Below are 24126 nucleotides of genomic sequence, written 5' to 3'. Positions count from 1 at the left end.
ATAGGATATATCATCCTAACATATTTATGCTAATTAGTCATCTACTATATTTACTGTGCCAGGCAGCATCTATTGTGATATAAATATTATTACCATGTGCTGAGATGCACTAGGGTAGCACTCTAGTCATATTTTTTTTAAACATGAAAGAATATTTGCCAATCTCTGGTGTTTCTTATGTTAGGTTGCATTTGTCAGAGCTGGAAAATGTCATGCAGAACATTGGTTATCTTTATATTAATATTATTAATAATTATTAATAACATTAATGTTTATATTAATATCAATATATCGATATTTATATGTATTTATATAGATATATTGATATATATATACTGAGTCAGAAAGCTTAAGTTCTTTAACATTGTATTGTTATTTGGTGACTTCTAGAAAGACAATATTTTGGTGGATCAGTTTCCTTTTCTTTAAAATGGAGATAATAATTCTGGCTATTTCTTTGCCTCCCAGGAGTATTATGAACAATATTTTAGTTATTGTAAATAAAATTTTTACATTATTAATGCCAGACAACCTTAGTTAAAAATCAAAAGCAAAGTAAAATTCAGTGATTCAGTATAATAATATTACATATTTTTTCTTATACTTCTTTTAGAAGATATTTATATCACTATCGTCTCTCATGTAGAATTCTTTTTTAAAAAGATTGTCTAATCCCAAGGTTTTCAGATATTGGCCCTTTCCACCAAAAAATGGTATCAATAAGATAATATTAACATTTTTAGTGTGATGAAGGAAACTTGGCTAAAAATTGACTTTTTAAAATGTTTTAAAAACCCAAGAATCAGAATTGTAGAAGACATTATAGAAACATATAGTATTTTTCTTCTGCAGTCATTGTTTTCCTCAAACCATTCTGTTAAAGGGAATAGCACATAAAAAAACCCAAAATTAATGTTTTCGACCATTTTTCTATCCAAAAAATGCAACAATTGATATCCATTAGGGACCACAAAGAGCAAGCAATTATAGACAACCTTCTCCTGTCTCCTTCCCTTTATCCTTTTCCATTGTGAAAGCCCAAATTGAAACTTCACCTCCCAATTATCCATTAATGAGAATTTAATTAAGTTCCTCCTGGAAGTGTACTCTTTTAACTGCTAGGATAGGGCTTTCAACAATAAAGAAACAAAAGGACCTGAGACATCCATGCAGATATGCTAGATTTCTTTTACTATCTCATATGTTTTGGAGTTCCAGGTGCATTCGCTCTCATCATCATCATCATTATCATGGCTTTCAGGTTTACACAGCACTTAATATATATTATATTGTTTGATCCTCATAACAGTTTTATAAAACTGGGGCTATTATTGTCATTTCCATTTTGTTGTTGATGTTGGTCAGGAGTTCCAATTGTGTCTCTCTCTTCATGACCCCACTTGTGGTTTTCTTGGCAAAGACATTGGGATAGTTTGCCATTTCCTTCTCCAGCTCATTTTACAGATGAGGATGGAAACCAAAGCAAATAGGGTTAAGTGATTTGCCCAGGGTCACACAACTAGTAAGTGTCCAAAGCTGGAATTTGAACTCAGAAAGATAAGTTTTTTCTGACTCTAAGCCTAGTATTCTATCCACTTTGCTATCTAGCTGCCCATCTCCATTTCATAGATGAGAAAAATGGTTACAGGGACAGGGTAAGTGATTTGCTCAGTATCACACAGGTAGTACGTGCCTGAATTCAGATTTTAACATATTTCTTCCTGACTCCAAATCCATCGTGGAATCCATTATTCCACCTAATCTATCTATCTAGGTTTTTCTATTATTAGAATTATTTGAATTAGAAACTTATGATGGATACACTAAGGAGCTAAGATATCCAATTTTATTTTGAGTTACCAATGTTTTAAATTTGTAGGATGTAATATGTAACATAACAATATACATTTGATTTGTTACATAATAAATTATAAATATGCTTATGAAAGAGAAACAAATTCTCACATTAGCCATGTCTAAAAATCTGTCTCATTCTTTTTTCCCCTTTCCCCAAGACGGCATGTAACATGATATAGGCTGTACATATGTTATCATGTAATATATATTCCTCTATTCATCATGTTGTGAAACCAAACACATATCAGTTACACTAAACAAAAAGTCATGGAGGAAATAGAGTGAGGAATGGCATGTTTCAATCTGCATTTGAAATCCATCTGTTTCTTCTGTGGTGGTAGATAGCCTTTTTCATCATGAGTCTCTTGGTGTTGTCCTGGATCCATTCTTTGTTAATAATAGTTGTCATTCACAGTTGATCATCGTATATTATTGGGTCATTGTGTACAATGTTCTCCTGATTTTGCTCACTTCACTTTGCATCACTTCATAAGTCTTTCCAAATTTTTTTGTGATCATCTTGTTTATCACTTTTAATGGCACAATTGCATTCCATTACAGTCATATATCACAACATATTCAGCCATTGCCCAATTGACATCTGTGAACTTTAAAATTACTCCACCCTACTTAGACCGTACTTTAGGAGATTGGATTTAGCTACCTCCTGATTGTAACAATGGAGATACTTGGTCTAACAGAATCAGGAATGTCTGTGAACTCTACATTGCTCCACCCTACTTAGTCTAACAAGGCCAGGAATGTCTGCACCCTCACTTAAGGATTAAGTATCTAAGAGGATGGCCTTCGATAGACATGTGCAAAAACAGCTGATAGATTCCTGGACTGTCCTAAGTCAAGCTAAGCTACCATTGATACAGACAAGATGCAGGAAAGTGACGTAAAACTGTCTATGTAGGGCATGTCACTTCCTCTCTTTGGTCTCTTTCTCCGGAGAGGTGGATCTGACTGGTGACTTCCTGTGAGCTGTCTGGGCTCCAGTTCGATCCTGGAACTCAAGCCTGGAGGAGCTCCCAAAGCTCTCTGCCATTGCAATGATGTAGGAAGTTAGTGGTAAGCTAAGCATGGGGATTCAGAATTGGCTAATCAGCCATGGGCACGTGGTTTTTATTTTGTATCCTTGATTTCTAATAATTCTTAATAAACCTCATGAAATAGAACAATTTTATTATTAGAGATATAATTTAATTTTTACACATACCTTCAGTTTCCAATTATTTGCCTCCACAAAAAGAGTTGCTATAAATATTTTAGAACACACTTCTTTTCTTTTGTCTTTGATCACCTTAGGAAATAAACCAAATAATGGTGTTACTGGGTCAAAAGCTATACAGAGTTTTATAACTCTTTGAGTATAATTATAGATTGCTCTCCAAAATAATTGGATAAGTTCATAATTATACTAATAATGTATTAATGGCCCAGTTTTCCACATCCCTTCCAACATTTATCATTTTGCTCTTTGATCATGTTAGCCAATCTGATAGATATGAGATGATCTCTTAGAGTTGTTTTGATTTTCATTTCTCAAATCAATAATGATTAAGGCATCTAATTTTAAACAAGGCCATCTAGTACTTATTACTCCATCTTAATAAAATCCAAAGAGTTAAGTCTTTAGATACTGTCTCCTTCTTATAACTGAGTGGTGGGATGCTGCCCATAGGCTGCTAAATAAAGTTCTTCATCTCTTCCCCCTTGTCAACCCTGACTAATAATCTATTCTCGCCTGTGGGACTATGCAGACTATCTTTATGATCTCCTAGGTCTTGGATATTGAGAAATTCCCCTGGGCTATACTAGGCAATTTTCTTTAGGATAATCATTAGCCATTCAGGAAAGTAAAACTATCCTTGCCTTTTCTACCAGTTGCCTCATCCCTCTAGATTGCTTACTCTTGTTTCTTACTTGTAGTCTTTAAGGTAGTTGTATTTTTCTTTCTTGCAAGATCTTTTAGACTATTTGGTGAAATCTATGGACCTACTGAAATGTTTTTAAATAATTAGAGGACATGCTAAATTTCAGTTCAGTTAGAAGTTAGAGAAAACAAAGATGTACTTTTTCCCTAACTGATTTTACAAACAACCCCCACTCCAACCTCTGCTATACAGAGAGGATCAGGTTAGTCCTTCTGTTTTCTTAGAGAAATTTAATCATTAGTGCTTATCATTAGACAATAAATCTAAAAAACCAATAGTAAAAGTTCTTTGTGAAAGACAGTTATTACTGAAGAAGAGATTAATAGACAGTTTGTATACACTTTGAAGACAACCACTAATCTGTCCAACACAGTTTTATTTAACAAAAACTAATGTAGTCAATGTTGGAACTTTAGATGAGAGAACCTTAACAAATTTGTGCCTATGCTCATTTATCAAAAAACAAGTACAGAAGTTTCCTGTCAAAGATGAGTACAAACAGTCTGACTGTACATTCCTTTGTAATACATAAGGTAGAACCAAAGAAAATTTAGAATCATTTTATAGGTAACAATTTCTTACTAACCCATTTTTCCCTAAGTAGGTTTTTAAAATATCTAATGTACTGATAGGAAGCATTATGGCAGAGAATCAGTTAAGAGCCAACCTTGGAATCAGGAAATTCTTTCCCTGCCTTTGGCACATACAAGATGAGTTATCCTGGGCAAGTCATTAATCTTAGTACTCCAGAAACACTATAAGGTGCAGAGAAGGTGCTAAATTGCTTTGATAGAGAGACTTTCCTTACTGAGAGTTCTTGAAAAAAAACAAAAAAATACTGAATATAGTATTTGAAAAACTAACTCAAAGTTTGTATTGACCTACCTAATGTAGAATAAAAAAAAAACAAGGGAAGGCCATTTAACTCATCCTAAAATATAAATTCTGTATGGAAATATTAACTATATATTTTAGGCCAAGATTAAGAATAGTTAAAAGTAGAAAACTTGAGTCTACTTGTCAAGTGACAGTGAAGAAAACTATGTAAACTGTGCAAGCTTTTAGAATCTCTTATTTAATCTCTTTTCATATGGAATAAATGGCAGAGGCAAAGACATATCACAATATTTGCTACATGTTTTATCAGAATAAACCACAGAAATGCTTCAAATATCCTTTTACCAAAGTAGGATAGACTATTAAATTGAATAGGAAGGTGAGTTAAAAAGATGGCAAAATTTGTTTCCATTCTGGATCAGCACTACCGTGTTCTCTTTGCACTGCTGACAGTTCCAGTCATGGAGCACAATGAAAAATGGTAGCAGTGTGTAAAAGGGAACCATTGGAGATTTTTGAGGAGGATAGTCATGTAGTGAGAGAGCCGTACCCAGAACTGTGTGTAGGATGGACTACAGGAAAGAGAGATTAGAGGTAGCAATGTAAAGTTAGAAGTTCTTGCAGTAGTCTAGGTAAGGGTAGTCTAGACCATGAATACCAAAACTAAGGTGGTAATAGTAGGAATGGAGGAGAAGGGAACAAGGAGAAGAGAAGGGACTAATCAACTATTTTGATGTGAACTGGTCAAAGACATCCCAGAGGATTCCAACCTGGGTGACAGAAGAAAATCAAGGTTTCATGAACAGAAATAGGGAGGTCATAAGGAAGAGTGGGTGGAGGTGGGAGGCAGAGCACAGTGGCTCAGTGGATCAAGAGCCAGGTCTAAAGACAGGATGTCCTGGGTTCAAATTTGCCTCTGGGCAAGTTACTTAATCCCCATTACTAGCCCTTACCCCTTCTAACTTGGAACCAATGTATAGTATTGCATCTAAGATGGAAAGCAGAGAATTGTTGTTGTTTTTTAAAGGAAAAATAAGTTTGGGGAGTGGGGAAAATGGGATTAAGTGATAAGCATGTTCAGTTTATATCTGAATCTACAAATCAAACTGTTCTTAAGAAAACACTTCTTAGATGGAAGAAATTCCTCATAGAACTTTAAAGAGTTAAAAAAAATGGCTTGTCCATTGGTAGAGTTTGAGTAATAACTGTGAGAGGTGTGAGCTAAGAAGCAAACATTATTCTTGCTGTGGAGCTCACCTTACAGAGCTTTTTCCCTGCTGGTATAAGCCTGGAAGAAACCAGAGTCCTTTCCACACATTGCTGGAGTAGAACTTTACGTAAGTCTTGCCTTGATCTCTTGTCCTCAATCTCCATAGCTTCACACAACCTTAAATTTCTATTATAAAGGAAAGAAATTATTTATAAATACATAGAAAAGCTATGCCTTGCATAAAATGGGTGTCCTGGGATAGAAAACTACTATAAAACCAATTTAGTTACCACAAATGTTATAAAGTTTTATTCTTAAAATGCCTTTATTATTTATTCTTACCTACCTCTTTCTGAGGAGCTGATAAAATAGAATTCATATTTTCTGACTGAAGAGGTAGTTCACCCAAATCTCTTTGGAAGGTTCACCCATAAACTATGTACCTTATATTTCTAGGGAGAGTTTGGGAAAAACTGAGTTTCTTGGGTCTAATGGACTAAGTTCTCCAATCAATCAAAAATGACTATTCCTGAGTCCTACCTTTCTAATATTCCCTAATCATTAGGGCCTAATGTAATAGGACAAGTGTGTTTTTTTTCTTGACTCAGATTGTATGTACTGTCAGTCATAGTTGTTCTTGATTCTACAGATCTAGTTGCCATGGCACTCTTGACATAAGAAAAATATTTGTCAGTTCCAGGTGACTGAACACAGACTGAACATTACTTGGGTGAACACAAAGAGAAGAAGGAATAATTTAGTGAGTTATGAGGTGCCATATAAAAGAAATATTCTCCATGGATTTTGCCCATAGTGGACAAGGAATTTTCTGTACTGTGTCTTCATTGCTTTAAAGAACAGTTCTTTTAGTTGATCCACAAATAAAGTGAGATTCTCTAGGCCTTTTTCAAGAACTTTTGAGTTTTCTTCAGTGTAGCAGTAAAGCATAATATTGTTATAGTGATCAAATGTTGGGTTACTGGAATAACATTCATGCTAACCAAAACAATTATTTTTGGGGAATCGAATGAATCAAAAAGGAATGTCTGCTCAGAGAAAATAAGAGGTTGCAAAATCAAGAGTAGTTATAGGAATTATTCATTTGAACCATTTGATTTTTAAGTTATTCTACAAATTCAAGTTTTTTTCTACAAATTCAAGTTTATTTTTATAATCAACTCACAATAAATGGCAGTGGGGTTGGCCTTATATTCTCTTCATCTTTCAGTACGAGTTGTGGTTACAAAAATATTTGCAATTGAAAATTTGTTTTCTGAAAACCTACAGGTTATAAAGGATCAAGTGAGGGATTTGAAGTAAGAAAAGAGTCAAGTTCAAATCTTGCCTCTTTCCTTTACTGGCTGTGTCACTGGGGAAGTCCTTTAACTTCTCAGTCTGTTTCCTCATCCAAAAAATGATGATCTAAATAGTGCATATTTCAACAGGGTTGCTTTGAGGACCAAAGGAGATAATATGTTCAAAGTGCTTTGCAAATAAGAAGCATTCTATGGATATCAATTGTCATTATTATCGCATCTATTTTTTTGTTAAGGAAAATCTTCAATGAGGGTTTAGATTATTTTCTCAAAGATTTTATAAAAAGGAAAAATTTAGATCATATATTTATCAGTAGTTATTGATGTTTTCTTGTGATTACTTTTATGCATATACTGTATTTTTTATTACCCTACTCCCTCAGCCTTTTGTTTTCCTTTTCTTCATGAAACATATTTTAAAAATGATTCCTTCAAGCGTTCAAGATTCTGTCACCTCCAGGATGGATTCTTTCAGGGTGTATTGGAGTTTAGTCCAGCTGCTCTTCTCAGCTTGGTCACCTTAAGTGCTCTCATGATTTCTTTGTACACTACAGATGATCAGGGAATGAGGAGTTAGGGTCCAAGGGTGGTGATTCTTCTGTTGCTGCTGCTGAGAATAATTAAGTTAGCTATTGATTAAAATGATTTTATTAGAACAAAAAGAGAATTTATCATTGAAAGTGGTTATATCTAAGAGTGTGTTTCAATCAGACAAGAACAGAAGAATAAAAGAAACCAAACAAAATATAGTTTACTCGAATCTCATAAAAATGTCTTGCACAAGAAATGAAGAAGCATGGGAAAATATGTGTTCTTTTATGAAAACAAATTTTTCCTTGAAGTTGCTTCAAGATTACAGAAGTTCACATCACATATTGGTATGTGTATATGTTTATATAAGTAAGGGCTGTGTGTACCATGAAAAGTATGTGATGTCAAGAGTTGCAGTATTTGTTACTTTAAGTTGTTAGGACTACATCTAAATTGACTGCACAGCTGTAGTGCATTATTCATTCAGAAATACTACAAATTCATTTTCCCAAACTAGCCCATTTCCTTGAGTCAAAAAAACATTTCTCCCTTTCTTCTTTTTTCTTCTTCCCATACTTTTTTTTATAGTTATCCTGCATCCTCTCTGCTACTGACAAAAATAATTACCAGATGGAAAGTAGTTTTCCCTAGATAAACATGCAGAAATATGGCCTTCAGTATTAAATAAAGCATGTTTTATTTGTCTCTGAGTACTCTGAATTTCTGAGTGAAATATATGTATAGTGGGTAAATTTATCTCCTATTCAGAAACAAAATACAATATAACTAGCTTTAATCAGTGCTGATGTGTTGTTGTTGTGCAGTCATTCAATCGTGTCTCACTCTTCATGACCCCATGGTCTTTCTGTCCTCCTCTATCTCCCTAAGTCTTTCCAAGCTGATATTCCTTGTCTCCATGACACTATCCATTTCATCCTGTTGTCTCCTTCTCCTGCTGCCTTCAGTCTTTACCAACATCAGGGTCTTTTCCAGTGAATCCTGTATTTGCATTATATGCCCAAAGTATTCAAGTTTCAGCTTCAGAATTTGACCTTCCAGTGAATAGTCTGAATTATTTTTTTAAATGCTGCCTGATTTGATCTCTTTTCTGTCCAAGAGACTCTCAGAAGTCTTCTCTGGCAGTACTCAAAAGTGTCAAGTCTATAGCACTCAACTTTCCTTACTATTTGCCTCTCATAGCCCATGTATTGCTACTGGAAAAACCTTAACTTTGATTATTATGTACCTTTGTTGGCAAGGTGATATCTCTCATGTATAAAAATTAAAATTTGCAATGAGAAAGGGGGGTGTGTCATTTTTCCTTTTAAAAAGGCCTGTTTTTTTTTTAGGATTTGTTCAGTGCCTTTTTTAAAAATCAGCACTGAACATATGTAAAATAAAACTTCATTTCAAAAGCTTTATATATTTTTTTCATGAATATCCTTTGTGTAGGGTGAGATGCATGTCTAGTTCAAGAAATGAAATTAAAATGTATATATTGAGTCACATTGTGTGCAAGGCACTCGGCCTTCAGGTTTTTCTGAGATAATATACTGTATTTTAAATGCTTTTTTAAAAGAGTGAGTTAAGCAAAGTAGTACATGAAATATGTCATGTTCTGTCCTATACTATAGCAATTCTTCTAAACTTATATATTTTTAGATGAGAATAGACCTTAGAGATGATTTAACCAACTCCATTTTACAGATAAAAAATGAGTCCCCCAAGGTCACACGTTTCATGCTTTTGTTTGTTATGTGAAAAGAATTTCATTTTTGTTTAGCAGCTAGTGGGAAATAATTAAAAATCATTTTTTTCTCAGGAAAAAAAAAGTTAGCTTAGGTGAAACAACTTGAAGATCAAGCCTTTATTCATTTTAATATTTCACCTTTGCCTTTGGGTACTTGTAAGATAATATTTTTACCTTTAGTTATCATTGTCATTTGAAATTCTGATTAGTCCTGATAATCACCCTGGAGCCTCCAAGCTCTTAGCTAGTAAATAGCTAAATTTAATTAATACTCTTAAGTGCTATGTCAACTTCATTTCCCTGTTATATATGTTTTTTCTCAAGTAAAATCCTATTTGTCTTGTGTTTCTAGTGGAGTTAATATTATAGAGTGGGGGCAAACCCACCTCTGCTGAAAGACCCTAAGTGTAATCAATCACTGTTCACATCTCTTTAGTGGCTTTTAGCAAGCTTTTAGAGAGTCCTCTCCAAAGGGAAAGGCTGCCCTTGGGGATAACTGAGGCTTCCCAGAAGAGATTATCATCTAACCAGGCTCACTTCTTTTGAAGGAACAATTTGATGGATTTGTGATCTTCTATACTCCCCACCACCTGTGCAGACTTTAGCCCTAGCTACCCTTCTCATCTAGCATCAAATCTCTTCTTTGTCCTTCTGTATGTAAATTGTCCCAGAGGAGGATGCTCTTCCTCTGGTTCTTAAATATCTCAAGGATACCCTGGTAGCACTTCAGCTTTCCATCATTTCCAGTAAGTGACGTCCACCCTCACACCCACATCAGTACGTAATACAGATAGTTCTGGATGATACAGAAACAGGAACTTACACTTTTAGCTGGAACTTGAAGAAAGCCAAGAAACCAGGAGGTAGAAATAAGGAAAGAATGCCAGGAAAGAGGGAGAGCCAGGGAAGATGCTTAGAGATGCAGCTAGAGTATCTTGGGCTGTAGAACAGCAAGAAGGACTGTGTTACTGGATCAAAGAATAGAGGAGTAAGGTAAAAAAAAGTTAAGAAGACTGAAGGGATAGGAAGATGGCTCAGTGGATGGAGAGCTAGATCTAGAGACAAAGCCATGTGCCAGGGTGGTGGCAGTGACAGAGCAAAGAAAGGCTCCAATGGGAGAGATGTTACTAAGGTACAATCAATAGAATTTGGCCATAGATCGGATTTGTAGAATGGGGAGTTGAGAAGGACACCTAGGCTTCATGCCTGGGTGCCTGGGAGGTTGTTGGAGTTAACAGCAATAGAAGAATTATCTAAATAATCATTGTGTAAGAAGTTCCCTTGGATTTTCACTTCCTTCCAGTTAACTCATTCATTTACCAAACATTTATTAGTCATCCACCATTTGCTGATTATGATACTGGAGAAGATGAGAAGTTTTGATAGATATGATCCCCCTTCTCATTAAACTTACATCCTAGATGGAAATAAGACACTAACTCAGATACCTAATGGACAATAATACATGATAAATACATGAAATGCATTCTTATGCAATGGATAGCATTTTGGAGTTGAGAAAACGTTGATTCAAATGCCACCTCTGATAACCATGTAACTACTGGAAAGTCAATTTTAATCTCTGAATCCTAGACACAAGTTCTTAACTTGGGATCAGAGAATCCATGGATAGATTTTGTGGAGTGGAAAAATAACATCTTTATTTTAATTAATTTTTTGTTTCCTTTGTAATCCTTTGTAAAGCCTTTGTATCTTGTGTTTTACAAATTTAGAAATATTATTATGAGAAAGAGCTTCCATGGGCATCACCAGATTCCAAAAGTTAAGAAGCTTTGCTCAAAGACCTGTTTACTAAATTATATGAAGTTTGCGTCTTCTTTACCGGGAGATCACAGACTGAAGAATGAATCAGAGCAGGGCAGCTAAGTAGTTCATTAGAGAGAGAGCCATGCCTGGAGATGAGAGGTGCTGGGTTCTAACATGTCTTCAGGCACTTCCTTGCTGTGTGACTTTGGGCAAGTCACTTAACTTCAATTGCTTTTCCCTTACCACTGTTCTGTCTTGGAATTGATACTTAGTATGAATTCTAAAACAGTAAGGGATTAAAAAATACATTAGAGAGTTACAAATAAAGTATTATGTGGTGTTTGTGGGGAAAGGTCAGGAGGGAGAGGTAAACAGAGAAGATTACTTGGAGTAAGTGGTATTTGAGTTCAGCTTTTAAAAGATGGATGGAAATTCAACAGACAGAACAAGAGATGGGAGAACATTCCTGGCATTAGGAGTAGCTAATGAAGAAGGGCACAGTGTGTCTCTCTTATAAGTGGATTATGGTCCATTTTGTGAGAAATATAGACTGAATGAAGTCTGGGAAGGTAAGGTCATATTTTTAAGGTTTTGAAGCACTTTAAATTCCAGGCAAAGGAATTTGAACTTTACTCGGATGACAGTAGAATATTTTTAAACAGGAGTGATATGATCAGACTGTAAAAGATTATTTTCTCCATAGTTTGAAACTTGGATTGAAGAGAGGTAGGAAGACTTAATAGGAATATACTATCTGACTTCACTTAAGAGATAATAAAGATCTATACTAGATGGCAACAATGGAAATGGAGAGGTAAGGAAAGATACAAGATAAGATTTATTTACTGATTAGGATAATTTGGGAAGATGGGAAATGGCCAAGATAACCTAAAGTTATAAACAAGGAAGACAAAAAGCAGAGTATAGTAATAAATTTAGGGGAAAAGATATGTTTTGTGACTTAAAGACATGTGAACTTTAATTTGAGGTACTAATGGAGCATTTAGGAAGAAACAATTGATAGGCATGTGGGCTTGTGGGTCTGAAACTCAAGACAGTTAATACCTAGAGAAAATAGATTTGAGAATCAACTGAATAAAGAAGGTTAACTGAAATCATGAGATTGAATGAGATTGCTTGGAGAGGGTATAAATAAAAAAGGAATGAGAAAATGATTTTTGGAGGCAGTTTGGTGGATCAGTAGATGGAACACCAGAGATGGGAGGTTCTGACTTCAAATCTGGCTTCAGACACTATGGGTTTAAAAAAGAAAGAAATAGATCTTTAAGTATTATCTACATTAAGGGCTCAGAAAAAAATGAGGAGATAGATGATGGAGTTAGAGAAAGAACACTGAAAGAAACAAAATGGATGGAAGAATGGTGGACATGGTAGTGAGGACCTAGAAACTTTTCTCAATAAAAATCAATGTCAGGGGCAGCTGGGTGGCTCAATGGATTGAGAGTCAGGTCTGGAGTCAGGAGGTCCTGGGTTCAAATGTGACCTCAGACACCTCCTAGCTGTGTGATCCTGGGCAAGTCACTTAAACCCCATTGCCTGGCCCTTACCACTATTCTGCCTTGGAGTCAATATATAGTATTGAAAATCAGTATGGCTAACTCATCATATAATTCATGCCATAAAGAGACAAGACACTGTATTTGTGTGCATATGGATATACACAGAGTTTGTATACCAAAATGGTTATTTCACAAAACAAAACCATTGAGTTGATTGATTAAATAAAATAATTTCTAGTAACATGTATGAAAGATACTAAATGCCAAATGTAATTAAGGTAGGGAGAGAAAGTATTTTAATTTAATTTTAAATAGTATTTTTAGATACTAATTATTCCAGTCTTTGTAAATATTTTTAGCCAAACCACAAACCTGAAACCTTCACTGTCTAGTGGATTTTTAAAATTTTTTCATTAAAAATAATTTATTTAGTTAAATATTTGTTCAAAATGTGCCCAGCTTTGTAAACCCACACATTATGCAGTACTAGGCACATAGCTAAATAATATTTGTTGATATAACATAAGAAATTTTAAGTCTTATAGTGTTTATTATTAACAGCAATCTATTAAGAAAACTGGGAGAAGAAAAAAGCAATATCATTGAGCCCTGATTAGCTCTTACATTAATTTGCTTTCCAGTGCCATGTAAGAGGTCACAGAGCCAGAAATAGGGACTGTCTTGCAAGAGCCTGGTACATTAGAGAGAAGTCTTTTGGATCCACATACATGGACAGTTAAAACCCTTATTCAGCTTCTCATTTCTACTAGTCTGGGATTGCAAGGCTGTGAAGGATCTGAATTTCATATTTAGGAACAAAATTGAAAAGAGAAACAAATGGAGATTGATGTAAGGAACAAAAGTATAGCAGCTGAGACTGTGGTTTCTCAGGATGTTTATCTTGCTGTGTCAGGAACCACAGTACAAAATCCTATAAGTCATTTGGATTAAGTCAAGTCAGAAACAGGCTGTCCTAGCAACAAGGTTGAATACAAACTATAACTTTCCTTTAGAGTTCATACAGTCTTTCTTGAATTTAATTGGCATGGGTGTGTCTATTGTCTGCACAATCATATTAAAAAGTGAGGTACAGAACATCTCCCCCCTACTTTCTTAGTGCTATAATTCTTCCAAGGTAGATTCTCAGCTACCAGAATTTATAAAAAGCCATCTGTTTGCATTAAGTCATAGAGAATTATAGCCTGAACATTAAAGATAATTTAATCTAATCCCTAAATTTTATTAATGAAACTAGAAGAGAAAGGGTTTTAGGACATTCCCTATATTTTATAGATAAGGGTAGAGAATGAGTCATGATCAGTGGCAGAGCACTGATTAGAGCCTACATTAAAGCATTATAGGAATATCTTGAATCAAAATCAGTTTAAGTTAACATATATTTATTAAGAACCTGTTGTGTATAATACTTCTCTGAAAATCAAGGCCATTTTCCAGGTTTTTCATGTGAATGATTGTTGAGAGAATGTTGAGCTTTTTGATGTTGATAAAAATTTAGTACATGCATAGATAATAATTGAATTTACCAGCATGGCAAGATAAAAATTGAAAGATAAAGATATTATCCATCAATCAGTGTTTTATTTTTTTTTTAAACCCTTACCTTCCATCTTGGAATCAATACTGTGTATTGGCTCCAAGGCAGAAGAGTCGTAAGGGCTAGGCAATGGGGGTCAAGTGACTTGCCCAGGGTCACACAACTGGGAAGTGTCTGAGGCCAGATTTGAACCTAGGACCTCTCATCTCTAGGGCTGGCTCTCAATCCACTGAGCTACCCAGCTGCCCCCTAATCAGTGTTTTATAGGTGAGAGAATCTGAGAGTTGGGAAAAAAGTTAGAGGTGATAGAATTATAGCACTTAAAGCTTAAAAACCCTTTCTCCCTCATTTTACAAATGAGAAAATTGGGACCCCTATGAGAAGTATGACACCATCTTATGGAGGGTCTGGAATTCCTGGCAAAGAAATTTAAACTTTATTTGTTAGACAATTTAATCACTAATGTATGTTTGCTTTTTTTTTTTTTAAATAAGGGACTGTTATGACTCTGTGCCTGTGTATATGTGCTGTGTGTATGTGTAAACAAGCATAAAAGCAGAAGCAAGGAGACATGCCCAGTGTCACAGATATGATATTGTTGATACTAATTCTGAAGGTGGTATAGCAAATTGGTTTATCGAATACTTTGTCTTAAATCTTATAAAAACATGTTTACTAGGTCTATGTCTTTTCCCCAGAAAGTGAAAGGTTTATTCACTTACTTGAAACAATCTGGTGCCTGAATGAAGATCAAGTAGAACAGTAAACTACGATAAATTAAAAATAGATTCTCCCTTTGCCTCCTCCCTCCCTCTCCCCTTCTTTACCTCTCTTCCTTGTTCTTCCCCTCATATGTAATGACGTAAATGCCTGAGCCTATGTCATCAAATGATTAAAGAGTAAGCAGTTATAAACTTATAAAGTGTGACCCCCCCCCAATGAATTTATCCAAAAGTTTGTATGTCAATTCAGTTATCTATAACTCAGAAAACAGTGTGTCATAGAAACAATGTTCTCCGTGGTGGTTAGGCTCCTGGGTAAAATTATAAGCAATTTAATTTGTAAATTGTACTATGCTAATAGTGCTTAAAAAAAAAAAGACGACTGCATATTGTATGGGAAAACTTCTTCAGCCTTCTACCTTGGAATACAAAAACATACATCTCTCTGCACTGCTTTCCTTCTGCCATTTTCTTTTTTTTTTTAAACCCTTATCTTGTCTTAGAATCAATACTGTGTATTGGTTCCAAGGCAGAAGAGCAGTAAGAATGCTATAATCTCTCCTCCTAGCTACCCAATGGTCCAATAGAAATTTTTTAAACCCTTCCTTTATATCTTAGAATCAATATTGTGTATTGGTTCCAAGACAGAACAGCGGTAAGAGCTAGGCCAGGAGGATCTGCCCAGAGTCACACAACTGGGAAGTGTCAGAGGCCATATTTGAACCCAGGACATCCCATCTCCAAGCCTGCCTCTCTATCCACTAAACCATCTAGCTGCCTCCTGCCATCTTCTGAAGAAGAGAATTTAGGACTGTTTTTCTAAGCCCCTGATGGTCACAGAGTGCCTTTTGAGCCAAGACTTCCATAAAACAGAGGTAGACTATAGAGAATGGCACTAGAAATCTGTCATGTAGAGCTGAAAGATCCTTGCCAACTTGTACCCGTGGGGACACTTCCTGTTCCTTTTCTGGCCCCCAGGCATGCACTGGTGAACACAAAAACCTCACATATACCTCTTTAAAAAAAATAAAATGAGTCAGTATTGAGCCTGCCTGCTTTCACTTAAAAGTAGATCTTTTTACAGATGGGGTTAAAAGGCTCCCTATGGAAAGTTTCCTGTAGGAGCAAATGGGTCCTTTGGACACACAAAGGACTGAAATATGATTAATCTAATTCAGATTTTCAGGAATTAAGTCATTCTAAGCACAGGGTTAGGAATTCTGAGGTAAAAGCAGAAGAAGGATTCTGGAGAAGGGGGCAGAGGGAATCTGCAAATGGATTCTACTCACTTTGGGAGGAAATAGAGGAGACCAGTACCAGGGCTATGGAAACAGCAGTTTGTTGGGTGGGGGAAAAGCCAGGGGAGAGAAGCAGCCTTAATTTCCCTTGACCGCCTTCCTCACCACTGGGCTGGCCATCTCCAGAGGCCATCTGGAGTAAAGAGAAAGGGGGGAGGGGCAGAGAGGTTCCAGGCAGCTGAGGGAGGAGGGGAAAAGGGAAAAAAAAAGGGGAGGGAAAATCCAAGCAGCTACTAGATGAGAGAGAAGGGAAGTTCCCTCAGCCACCCTATCCTGGGGCTCTTTCAGGATGCTGGTCCCTCTCAGTTTTAAGTGTGGAAGTGCCCGTACCAGTAATCTCTAAGAAATCAAAATGCATCTTCACGCAGCTGCCCAATGAAAAACATGACTAGCAAACTGAAAAATGTGTAAGTATTTTTCCTAAATCTGTGTCCATGACCTGACTTGATAGTGTGTGGGAGCTTTTGGTATCATGATTATTACTTCAAATCCATTTTAAAAAATCATGCAGGAAAAATCATTTGGAAAACACTGCTTTACGGACCATGCATGACCTCAGCTTTTTGAAAAGGCTATTTAAGCATATTCAGAAAGGGGTTTTACATAGTTTCACTGTGTACTCAGATGTTTGTGAAGAAGTGAAGCCTCTTGGGTCAGGGAGGATGAGAATGAGTTGGAGCATTAAATAAGGGGAGCTTTGCTCACCTGTTTTCAGTATTAACTCATGTTTCTCTGAAATTAACCAGGTTTGGATTAAACCCAAACTGAAATCTGATGTAAAATAATAATATTAGATGTTGGTAAGTTTTGCTGTAGAATCAAAGACCTGGCCCAAAACATAATTTTAGTCAATGATTCAATCAATCAATATCTGTTTTCTTTGTTGTTTTGTTCTCTGTGGGGTTTTTAGGGAGCCACAAAAAGACTTGTAAGTATATCACACAATGTCTGGTCTAGAAAATGGTTCTTCTTGTTGTTTTCCTTCCAGTTTTAAAAAGGATTAGGGCAGGCTTGAAGCTAGAGGTGAGAAACCTAACAAGAAAGTCCTGATAACAACCCTGGTACAGGGCAACCAGGAACAGGCTTCTGTGGTTAATACTGAAAGGAAAGTAGAGGAAGATTTTGTGAGGACGAAGTGGCTAGACTTGACAACTAATGGGGTAAGATAAATGGACAAGATAAGAAAGTCCAGGTATACCTTCCTTCTTTGGAGGTACCAGGGAGGACAGTTTATGCAACAGGAGAGAAGAGGAGGGAGGGAGAGAGCTCTCCCTTTAGGACCCTGAAAGATCAGGTGGGGGCAGAGTAAGCAAATAGAGATGTCCTTGGAAAGATGGTATCATCCTGATGGATTGTTGATTGTGGTTGATGACTTGGACAACAGGAGGAGAATGTGCCTTTATTTTTTTAACCTTGAAGGGAGTCTGTCTGCATATCTACTGTGAGAAAATACATATGTAATCATTAATTACTAGTTCAAAGGCACAACTTTTATTTCATTCAGACATTTCAAAATTTTCCTTATTGAACTTTCCTGCCACCATCTCATGCAGGTGAAATGAAATGAAAGGAATGAGAAAGGCTTGATTTGATGTCTGTTAAGTGCTGTTATTTTTTAAAATTAAAGCAAAAATAATGAAATATTTAGAAAGTACCAAGTCAGCAAACACAAAAGTCATGAAGTCTTTGAGTTGCACATGACATCAACAGTCTTTCCTTTAACAAAAATAATTGAGTAGCAAACTGCCCTGATGACATGCATCATGTTCTTTAGCCTGGAAATTACAATTTAATCCAGAGTAAAATACAAGTATATTAAAGGATTTTTCTTTCCTTATTTTAGCAAGAAGCACTCATGGTATTGCCATATTTCTCAAATAATCCAACTGGGGGAAAGATGCCCTACTGGAAGGAAACTGAATATTTGAATATATAAAACAAATGAGTAAAATCCTCCCACATCCTTGAAGGGGATATGCCTTTATGATATTGCCCCAATCTACTTTTTAAGTGATTTTAATTCTCTAGAGAAGGAAGAGAAGAAAATGCACCAGGCACACTTTTTACAAATTTGATCCTCAAAAGTAATTGTCCTCACTTTATAGTCAAGGAAACTGAGGAAAACTGGCTAAGTGGTTTGCCCAGGGACACACAACTAGTCAGTATCTGAGCCCAGATTTTAACTCAGGGCAACTTAAAGAAGTCTACTTAGTCCTGTGAGATAATTTTAAAAAAGAAAAGAGGAAGATGAGGTTTTATAACCTACCCAGAAACATTACAGGGGTCAGCAAGCAGAACATTTTACAGTCCTTTTGACCCTAGTATTTGAAAAGATTGTTAGAATTAGGCCTGATATCAGTGATTCTTCTTTAGCCTCAAGAGTTCTCATTATGCCCCACCACTCCCCACCGCACCCCACTCCCCACCCCTCTAGTATCCTGAAGTGAAGTTATATATTCTACGTTAATTATGCTGGAAGACTTAATGCCCCAGAAAAGTGTGCCTGGCTTGCTTGTTCTAAAAACATAATCCTTTTCATATGTGACTATTTTGAAGTTGCACTAAACATCCTTGGCGTTCATTTTTAATGTGAATGAAAACAATGAGAAAAGGAAGTGTGGAGGCTTGGAATCTTAGTTGATGCTCCAGAGGTCATTTGGGAATTGTATGGTTCCACTCAGACTCTTAGTGGCAGGAAGTATACTAGAAAGGAATAAACTCTTCTTAAATATCTTTGGATTTTAATAGTTAACGCTTTCTTATCTTTCTTTAAAAGTTTTAAGAAATAATTATTGTGATGAATTAACATAAATATTTAGTGTTCTTTGGGGGAAGTTTTAGAGTAGTATTATATAAATTTTCTAACCTATACCTGTTAGTGTCCATGCTTAAAATAAGTACAATTTATGTTTTTGTGTGTGTGTGTGCCATATCCACATGGTTGTGTATACATATCCTATTTTCAGGATATGTATACATATATGTATATAATATACATAGTAATTATTTGTAGTTTTATATACAAGTCTCTTCTGTTCTACATTGTATGTGGAAAACTCCATTTTATTTTGGCATTTGTTAAGAAAATAAAATTGAAGAAAATAGTCCAATGTTCAGGTTGAAGAGATTTTTATCTCTTTCCTGAAGGAGGAGGCACTATAACTTGACAGAATCCATATAATGAGGCAGACAGTGATATTGCAAGGAATAAAATTAGAATAAAGTCCCAAACTTATGCTGGTTTTCATGTCTCTGCAGTTATCTCTGTATAGTTTACATTGCACCCTATATGTAAAAAAGACAAAAAAATTGCTCTCTGAACTTCAGTCTTAAATTATTTTGTGGAAAGTTATTATTGGAAATATAGGCAATAACCTTTGTTTTCCAGCCAGTATTGATGCGGAGCAGAGATATTGTTCTTCTTCTGTGATCTTGAGTCGAATTGGCAATGAGATGCTAAGTTCTTCATCTCTCAGTCCTTTCAAAACAGAACTCTGGCATCAGCCAGAACGTCACTGTGACCTGAATAGTCATAGGTTATTTAAATTCCAGTTTGCTTCTTCATGTTCATGCTGTAGTCAGGCAGGAAGCTGCTTACTAAGTATTAAATCATCCCTCTAACAGTAGAATTTATTTTCTAAATTTAAACTTAATCTTCTTCTTTCCCTACAACCCCTCTTTCTCCTTTACCTTCTGCTTTGGCTCAGGAAAGATTTTTGATCTTGTCATTCCATAGGGTCTATATTTTTGTCTCTGGAAATTAGCTGTCCAAATATATTACCTGTGCCAGTTTGCAAGTCTGCCTCAGTCATTCCCATTGCCTTCCTCAGATGAGTGCCTGCTAAGTGTTGGAAATACCAAGAGTTGGTAACACACAGCCTCTCGCATTTTGGGAGTTTAAAGTCTAGTTTGAAGAGACAGGAAATAACATTTTTGAAAAGCTGACATTTATTTAGCACTTTAAAGTTTGCAAACCACTTTATAGATGAGTCAGTGTTAGATGTTATCTCCAGTTTACAAATGAAGAAAACTAGGCTTAGACAAGTAAAGTGATTTCCTTGTAGTCATAGACCTGGTAGTCTAGTGGTCCTTAGCAGTAGGTTAATGTATTCCCTGTTCATCAGCATCCATCTCTTTACACCCTTCCCCAGGAGTCTTCCTTTCTTGAAATTGCCTTTGGAGGAGGTAGATGTTTGTATTTGAATATAAAAGCTTCATATGTATTTGAATAGTTTCTGTTTGCTACCTAACAATCAATTATATCTTCCCAAATACCATGTATATATATCTAGGATTTTTTTGTTCATTTCCCATTTGTGGGTTGTAATAGTGAGAATAACTTTCAAAGTGGACATTTCTATATGATTAATAGCTATTTGGAGGTTATTGGCCTGAATCTGTTTCTCCAAACATCAGCTTCTCTCAGGTGGTCATTAATCCACAGGAAATATCAGACCCCCTTGCGCAGTTTCTTAAGTATTTGTTCGTTTATACATCCCTCCTCCCCCAGTACTAAAAAGAATCTGGTACAAGTATATGTCAGAATCTATATTTTCCCCGCTAAGGTTCTGGTGCATAATGTACATTAGAACATCCCTGAAGTACCCATTTTGGAACACATCATGCTTACAAGTTGCTAATGTACTTATTAATTGATGAATACTTTGTGAATTACAAATACAAGAATATTATCTACCAGATTTTAATAGTTACCCTAATTTTAATAGTCCCCCTAATGGCAATTACTTATAGGAAGATTTGTTGTCATTTTCTAAGTGCCACATTGTTTTTGAGTCTCATTCCATTTTGTTAAATAGCTTATGTTGTATGAAATATGGCATCTTGTAATGCAAAATTATTTGACAGAAACAATATAATGGAAAGTAAATGAACACAAAAGATTAATTATTCACTGCTTACAAATTGGATAGTTGTCATTAAAAAAAAACTAAACTAAAAATCCATCCAGCTTTAGTTGTATAGTCAAAACTTGAACTTTATTTGGAAGTCTTCAAGTGGCGTGTCTAAAAATAGTCCAAAGAATAAGCATTACTAGTTCTCGAGGGTCCTTCTACACTCTCCACAAGTACATGAGGTACTTAGCAATATACCATTCCAGGGAGACATCAGAGTTCACAAAGAGGGTCAAGGTTTAAAATCTAATCACACCAACCAGAAGGGATCTCTCTCTCCCTTAAGAATCCCTTTAGCACTTTGCTTAATTAGTTTTCAATGTTACTTTGCCATAGGGTGTAGGTTACTTTTAACAGACAGCTGTGTGTGGTAAATTTGTAAATATTTTTTGTTTTTTATACTAAGTCTGAAGTTCCTTAAAAAAAAAAAAAGACGTTTCTCTTCCACATCCTGTTTCTCTCAAGTACTTAACAAAATATCTTCTATGTTATAGGTGCTTATAAATATTTGTTAAATGGATTAATGAAATGCAAGCCCCCAGTTCAAGGTAAAGAAATCAAAGAGAAGGAACAGGGAAGGGACCACTGTCCAGGATGTAGATATAGAACTATTATTTGATATAAGTAGATCATAACTAAAACCCTTATGTCATTGTTACATATGTAAGCATATATAAAGAGAGAGATGTGTATGGATATATCCAAAGCTTCATGAAACAACCAGAAATAGACATACTGAGGACCTTTGAATATGAAGTCACCATAAAGGGGTTATTTCAGCTTGAATCCAATTCTGTAATCTGTGTCATTTTTAGTCTGAGAAAAAAAAGTTGGCTTCACAAAAATGGGTCATAGCTCATTGTACCCAGAATTTATCCATTTAACAGAAGTAAAGAATTCTGGTTATACAAACCAAACATTTTAGAAGGTTGACACCATAGAAAGCAAGCATGAGTTACCACCTTCTATCAGTTGTCATTCAGTTGTTTACCAGATTCTTCATGATTCCATTTGGGATTTTCTTGCCAAAGATACACTAAAGTGGTTTGCCATTTTCCTTCTTCATCTCATTTTACAGACAAGGAACTAAGGCAAACAGGATTAAATGACTTGTGCAAGGTCAAACAGCTTGTGTCTGAAGCCAGAAAGATAGTCATCCTAACTTCATGCCCAACACTTGCATCACCTAGTGGTCTCTTCTAGTAGCCTTCTATTTTATACTCTCTTAGAGTATAAAAGACAAACTTTTGTTTTCCCAGGTAAAAAATGACAATATAAATATTTAGACTCTTAGAGTCTAAAAGAATGAGACTCTTTTTAGACCCACTAAATTACATACTTGAAATTGTCTTCTTAACCCAAAACAATTCTGGTTTAGGATTTTAGCTATTTTGATCATATTTAATTTGTTCATATTTAACCTCTGTTGCCTAGCTCTTCTGCCTTGGAACCAAAACTTAGTATTGATTCTGAAACTGATGGTAAGGGTTTTAAGAAAAAGTGGTAAGGAGTGAGCAATTGGGGTTAAGTGACTTGCCCAGGGTCACCCAGCTAGGAAGTGCCTGAAGCCAGTTTAAACCCAAGTCCACCTGGTCCTCTGTCTACTGGTCTGCCTAGCTCCCCCTCTTTATAAAACTTTAAGGTCAGGATCTGTCTTTTGTCTTTCTTTGTTATTTCAATGGCTTAGTACAGTGCCTAGTACATAATAGACATTTAAACGTTATTGATTAATTAATATCACTCTTCATGACTAAGTAAAAAACATATTCAGTATGTCAAATATCATGTACAAGATTGAAGTAAGAGACAGTAACAGTACATGAGCTCCCCTACTTTTGAAATGCCTCCTAAATTCCAGTAGGAAGGAAAGAAGTGGTAACAGGACCCACGTTTCAGAGTTAACTTTGAACTTCCTGACTTTGTTAGTTTAGGACATCCCTATAGTATCATTCAAATATAGTTTTTGATGTATGAGCAAACTTTCACTTGGAATTTCCTTTTTGAAGTCTACTGAGAATTTAAATCAGAACCATATGATTTTTTCTTATCTAGATTATAAAAAAATAGCATGAGGAATGTCAAATCAAAAGCACTCTGAAAAAGATTCATTAAGATGCATGTTCTTGTGACAATCCATATTTAGAGTAAGAGCTTTCAGAGAAACAGTGTGTTATTTTTATTAGGCACATAATTATGAAAACAAATTGGCAAATTTAAGGGATTTTGTAAGTTTTATAAATACTAGTACCTTTAATTGACAGTCCTTTAATTTTTAATGCATCATTGAACTCAGCTAAAAACTAGGGCTTTCACTCTCCTTCTTTATATGTTAAAATTGGTAGTATATAGGTTTGGTAGTCTTTTCTAGTACATTAGATGTAATTTAATTCCTTTAGTGTTTTTGATCTCCTCCTAGACAGTCTTGAAGTTTAATGGATAGAGAGTAGGACCTCTGGAGTAAAGAAAAGACCCAAGTTCAAATTCTGACTCAGACTTACTGTTTGACCCTGGACAAACTCACTTATCCTCTCTTAGCTTCGGGTTCCTCATCTGTAAAATTAGTATGATGCTAATACCTACTTCCCAGAGTTGTTGATCAAAAGAAATAACATTGTTTAAGTGTTTGGCAAACCTATAATCATTATATTAAAACTGTCTAATATTAGTATGTGCAAGTCACTGGGAGTTTATGCAGCTAAAAGAATGAGAAAGACAGAATTCTTGCTCTCAAGTGCCTTTCTATTAGTGAATTAGTATTTAAGTGCCAGGCATTAAATGTCAAGCACTTTGCAGATATCTCATTTGATACAACAATCCTGTGAGATAGGTCCTGTTTCTTTCCCCATTTTATAATTGAGGAAGCATTAAGAAAGCTATGTGACTTGCCCAAGGTCATAGTGCTAGTGTCTG

The 24126-nt window shown here is 35.5% G+C and overlaps 1 protein-coding gene across 10 annotated transcripts in view; it reads left to right on the top strand.

Moving 5' to 3' along the window:
- STARD13 (StAR related lipid transfer domain containing 13) overlaps nt 1-24126 on the top strand; it is a 799642-nt gene that overhangs the window by 679605 nt on the left and 95911 nt on the right. The window contains exon 1 of one of the 10 annotated variants that reach the window (XM_056825168.1): nt 16559-16710. The exons of the other annotated variants lie outside the window; for them this stretch is intronic. The gene's annotated coding sequence lies outside the window, so the exon portion shown is untranslated. Of the gene's footprint in view, nt 1-16558; nt 16711-24126 lie in introns of those variants that run through there. 10 annotated transcript variants of the gene reach the window in all.

Source organism: Monodelphis domestica, chromosome 4 (assembly GCF_027887165.1).
Source record: "Monodelphis domestica isolate mMonDom1 chromosome 4, mMonDom1.pri, whole genome shotgun sequence".
NCBI classification, from domain to species: domain Eukaryota; kingdom Metazoa; phylum Chordata; class Mammalia; order Didelphimorphia; family Didelphidae; genus Monodelphis; species Monodelphis domestica.
The sequence above is the reverse complement of the archived record's forward strand: the minus strand, read 5'-3'. Positions and strand labels throughout refer to the sequence as shown.